We start from the raw sequence: 6,000 nt of genomic DNA, 5'->3' as shown, positions 1-6,000 counted from the left end.
TTTTCGTGGTAAAACTCCATTTTTATCAAAAACCTATGTTTTCCTCTAAACCCATAATTTTCACTAATTTACATGTTATAATCTACCCATAAACTATGTATTAAACTCACATTAGGTAGAAATTACTTACCTTACAAAGCTAGGTCGAAATCCCCTCCTTAAAAGCTCTCAAATCGCCAAAGAATATAATAAATGACCCAAAATGCCTAAGTCCCGATTTTTAAACTCACTGCCCAGCTGCCCCCTTCTTTGCGAACGCGAAAGAGGCCTCGCGTTTGCGAAGGCAAAGGATTCAGGCCCCCTGAAGACCCTTCATCGCGAACGCGACCAAGGTCTTGCGAACGCGGAGGCTGGCTTGGCCTACCCTTCGCGAACGTGAGGGTTGCTTTGTGAATGCAAAGAACAAAGCGGCCCCCTGCCTAGCTCAGCTACTCTACGCGAACGCGAGTTGCCTCACCCGAATGCGAAGGTCACTAGCCCAGACCTTCGCGAACGCGGACTAGCTATCACGAACACATAGCACATTTTCCCCCCAGCCCCAACTCCTTCTACACAAACACAATTGTCCCTTCGCGTTCGCGAAGAAGAAAACCAGAACTGGGCATTTTTGCTTTCTCACACTTTGCGACGAGGGATCCGAAACTCACCTGAGCCACTCGGTACCCCGTCCAAAGGCACTAACAAGTCTGTAATAATAATACGGACTTGCTCGAACTTTTGAAACACGAAAAACAACAAAGAAACCAAAAATCATACCCCAAAACTAAATTGAATCATACTTTGAACTTCAAGTTTTCCAAATTCGCCGAATCATACTTAGACTACCTGGAATGACACCAAATTTTGCGTGCAAGTCTTAAATTACATTACGGAACTATTCCCATTCTGAAAATTCAATTTGGACCTCGATATCACCAAAACTCGCTCCAAATCAAATTTAAAGGACTTCAAAGTTCTTCAAGAATCAACTTTCACTATTAGGCGCCAAAATGCTCCCAGGTCATCCAAAACCTGATCCGAACATACGCCCAAGTCGAAAATCATCATACAAACCTATTGGAACCGTCAACTCCCAATTCCAAGGTCATTTACTCAAAATATTGAGCGAAGTCAAACTTGGCCTTTTAAGCCAACCTTAAGGAACCAAGTGTTCCGATTTCAACCCGAACTCTTTCAAATCCTGAACTAACCATCCCCGCAAGTCATAAATCAGTAAAATAAAGTACGGGAAGTCTTATCTAGGGAAACGGAGTTCCAGAAGGAAAAATGACTGGTCGGGTCATTACAATTACTACACTACCATACACTTGTACAGTTTTTCTTATTTAATCCAGTAGGGTCTTGACCTGATCTCGTCACTACTCTACCGAGGTTACACTTGGTACTTATTTGATACCGATATGGTGTACTCATGCTACGCTTCTGCACATCTTTTTGTGTAGATCCAGGTATCTTCTATCAGCCCAAGTACTAGCGAGAGCTCAGCTTTCGAGACTTCAAGGTATACCTACCGGCGTCCGCAAGCCTCAAAGTCCCCCTCTACCTAGACTATTCTATTTTCCTTATCCTTTTATAGACATTGATGTATAGGATTACTCAGTACTACTATTTAGAGCTTGTGACTAGTATTCGCCAGTTTTTGGGAAATTGTATATACTGAGTTGTAGAGTTTCTTTACGTTAAATTGTTGAGTGTTTGAGAGTTTTTTGTCATTTCAGTTATATTCTACATGTTTGTTAGGCTTACCTAGTTTTAGAGACTAGGTGCCATCAAAATATCCTATGGAGGGAAACTGGGGTTATGACACCAAAGGTAAGGTCCATCTCACCCCAGACCTTGCCAAATGAGGTCTCTCACCAGGCCTCGCTAGGAGTATAACTGTCATGCCCCAAAACCACGTGACCGGCACCTGACAAACTAACCAACCGAGGTGGACCAACCCTTGCTAGAATACCTATCTAGATACCTAATATATGCATATGGAAGCCTTTTGAAAACATAATCCCTTTAAATGATTAAAACTATACATAAAACATAATCTCTAAATTCACCTTTTTCAAAAATTGATAGATGCACAAGGATAATAATATTTTTTTATGCATGCTATACGAATAAATATCGGTTACAACTCCAAAAGAATAGCAACTTTCTATGGAATCTCTACGACACAAGAATAAGATAAATACTTGGGAAAAACCCCAACCAAAAGAAATTAAGATCTACACGACAGCTACCATGGAATAGAAGTGGTACCTCACCATGTACCTCGGAAAAAGAGTCATCCTAGCCTCATCCAAACAGCATGTACCACACCTCTTCCTAAAAATATGTAAAGTAAGCGGGCCCTTGAAAAAGTCCCTTGAGGGCTGAGTACACCATGACGGTACTCAATAAGTGTCATAGACTGTCTTTAACTCGAGTTCCTAGCACAACGCTTTACAAAACATATGTAGCCAACATATTTTATAGAAAAGATAAACGATAACTGTTGCGACCAAACGCACATGCAAGTATACACGGTCGTCAATTAATAAAGTCACTAAAAGTCGGATGTCGAATCCACAAGGACTTGTGATTAACTATTATCTAAATTAGACTATCCTTATTATCTAAACAAGAATTAAACCGAGAAGTATTTGTTTCTAACTAATTAAAATAATGAAAAATAAGTAGTGAACTCTGAACAAAAGAAAATCAGATTTTTATGTTATCAGAAAATCAAAAAATTTGTCGATCACTTACTCGTCTATTCAAGCTAACCCAACACATATATATCTATAGAGTTAGAGTCAACAAGAATGTATTTATATTTACTGTGTAATAACCAAGCAAGACAATTAGCATATGTCTATTCTAACCGCGAATCCATCGCCCGTGCCCGGGTTCAAGAACATACTCTACTCAATCTTATGTTCAATGTAAAATTCCCACTTTCGAGTTCAACTCTAGATTCGTATATAGTATTTAATTGGTGATCAAAGAATTAAATAATTAAGCGCATGTTTGAATAAATAAACCAATACGATAAACTAAGAAATCAAAATTAATATCCGAAAAATAATAGTCATGAAAGAACCACAACCTTAGAACGTGAAGTTTAGGTCCACATAGACATGGTAACAAAATAACAAATCATACATTAAACATAAAAATTACTATGTTTGGTGGAAGAAAAGATGAAACCCGGCCTTCACGGCGGCTCTGTGCTCTCCCCTGGGCAAAAGTTACTCTCAAAAAAAGTCATCCTCCTCCAAAATGGGTTTAGAACCCTTTTTATACAAGTTGGGACCGTGTAAAATCGAAAAAACTTGTCGCGGACGAAATAGAAAAAATCCCGCAACACAGCATCTAGTCCAGCGCGTCCTAGCGTTGAAGTCAGTATGCTTTTGCACGTTAAAATCCTTACAGCGTTAGAATTGAAATTCCATTTTTGCTTGTCTTCTACTTGGGGGACAAACACCAAAGGGTGTGCCCTCTTTGTCTCCTTCCTATTTAATTGTTTAATGTTTTCTTTTTTTTCTTCCGCATTTTATCAATTTTGCACCAATTCTCTTCATTCTAATACCGCTTTATTCCTACACAGTTAAAATATAATATTAAGAAAAAAGTAATATAATTAATACTCAAAAGATGATTAAAAGTATTAGAATGTGAGGCAACAATGGTTAAATACATGTATGTTTTAGCCGAACATAAATAACATCGGTTCATAACATTTATCATCTTAAATAAAAAGACTAGTAAAATGTAGATTATGAAACGAACTTCAAAAATATTTATATCCACCCATGATTCTAATAAAAATCATACAAAACCATTTTAATTTTCATTAAGTCATTGAAATCACTTTCGGTTCCTTAGGCTTGAACATGATAAAAACATTTGTTACCTTTCACCGGGAGTACTATACAATCACCGACACAAGAAGATCAACTGGGTTATGTACCTAGCGGCAAGTATCATATACCCTACTTGCTTAGATCATCTCATCGCAGTGTCGTACGAATCAACTTAACCATGCTATTAATGGCACAAGATACCCTCTCAAGGGGGTACTTTGCCATAGACTATACCACAAAGTGTTCATCTACGCCTAACCCGGCACATGTAATTTTATGGCGACGAACACGATATACTCGAAGCCAATCTTGATGAATAAAAATCAACTTCGAAAGCCTAATAACCTTCGAAAGCTATTAGGTTAAAAACTAATAAAAATATGAAATCTTTGCCTTAAAACCCATTTGAGTTGACTTTGGTCAACATTATGAGTAAACAGACTCCGATCCATGTTTTGACAGTCCTGATGGGTCTGTATCGTGATTTGGGACTTGGGCGTATGCCCGTAATCTAATTCGGAAATCCCTAGCTCGAGTTATCTCATTTTGTTGAAATTTGAAAGTTAAAGGTTTAAGGACTTTGAGATCTTTGACCAATGTTTGACTTTTTGGATATCGGGTCCGTATTTTTATTCCGGAACCCTGTATAGGTGCATTTTTATATTTATGACTTGTCTGTCAAATTTGGTGAGAAACGGAGTTGGGTTGATGTGATTCGGACGTCCGGTTGTTGAAATAGAAGTTTGAAAATTTTCTTGAAAATTTCTTTTGATTTGGTACTCAATTCGTAGTTTTAGGTGTTATCTTGGCAATTTTGTCGCGCGAACAAGTTCGTATATTGTTTTTAGACTTGTGTGCATATTTGATTTAGAGCCCCGAGGACTAGGGTGAGTTTCGGATAGGCTACGGAGTGGATTGGACTTAGAAAATATTGCTGGTGTGTCTTAGTTCTGGTGTAGGCCTCTGATCTCGCATTTGCAAGGTCAGGCCTCGCATTTGCGATATGGCCGCAAACCTGTCAGTTTTGCATTTGCGACCATAACCTTCGCATTTGCGAAAAGGGAGGGGCTCGGTCAGCTTCACTTTTGAGAAGAGAAGCTCGCAAATGCGATGGGGGCAGGGTTCACATTTGCGGGAATATTTTCGCACTTTCGACTAGAATAAGATCAAGGCAGACTCGCATTTCTGAGTCAGAAGTTCGCTTTTGCGAAAGACCTTGGCTCGCATTTGCGACATATGCATCGCATTTGCGAAGATAACAGGCTCAGAGATTCTTCGCATTTGCGAGGAATTGATCGCAATTGCGAACTTTGTGTCGCAATTGCGATAACTGCAGCTGGGTAAAAGAGGGGGAGAACGGGATATTTGTTCATTCTTCAAATTTTCAAAACTAAAAAACCCTAGAGGCGATTTTTCAAAGAACGCTTCTACCCCAATCCATTGGTAAGTGATTCTAACCTATTTCCTTTCAATCTTTCATTACATTTCATAGGTTTTCAACCTAAAATCTAGTATTTTCATGGTGGAAATTGGGGGTTTGGTTAGAATTAGGGATTTTGGCAAAAATTGGGATTTAGACCTCAAATTGAGGTTAGATTTCAAAACAAATTATATAACAGGGCTCGGGGGTAAATGGGTTCTCGGGTTTCGGTCCGAATTTCGGGTTTGGACCAAGCGGGCCCGGGAGTTGACTTTTGTTGACGTTTTCAATAATGACCTAAATTGAATCTTTTGTAATCGTGGGTAGTTCCTAAGGGTTAATTTGAATAGTTTGGTTGGTAATTTGATAGATTCTATTAGTTCGGAGGCTTGTTTGAGAAGCAAAGCTGTGATTTATCTTTGATTGGACTTTTGGAGCAGGGTATGTGTCTTGCCTAACTTTGTTGAGAGAATTTTTCCTACTATTTGACATTGTTTGCTACATGCGGGGGTGATACATACATGAGGTGACGAACATATATGCATGTGCCAGGGGTAACCATGCTCGGGGGTAAAATAAGTTATAAACTGTGTCTTGTAGAATCACGTGATCTTCTTGCCTCATGCCTTACTTGGCTCCTAGATACTAAGAACATAGTATTAAATGTTAGAAACTAAGACTTAGTTTATTATAACTTGATCAAATTTGTTGGAAATTCTGAGAATACATTGGTGTGTTTAA

The sequence above is a fragment of the Nicotiana tabacum genome, chromosome 21, assembly GCF_000715075.1.
Source record: "Nicotiana tabacum cultivar K326 chromosome 21, ASM71507v2, whole genome shotgun sequence".
NCBI lineage: Eukaryota > Viridiplantae > Streptophyta > Magnoliopsida > Solanales > Solanaceae > Nicotiana > Nicotiana tabacum.
The sequence above is the reverse complement of the archived record's forward strand: the minus strand, read 5'-3'. Positions refer to the sequence as shown.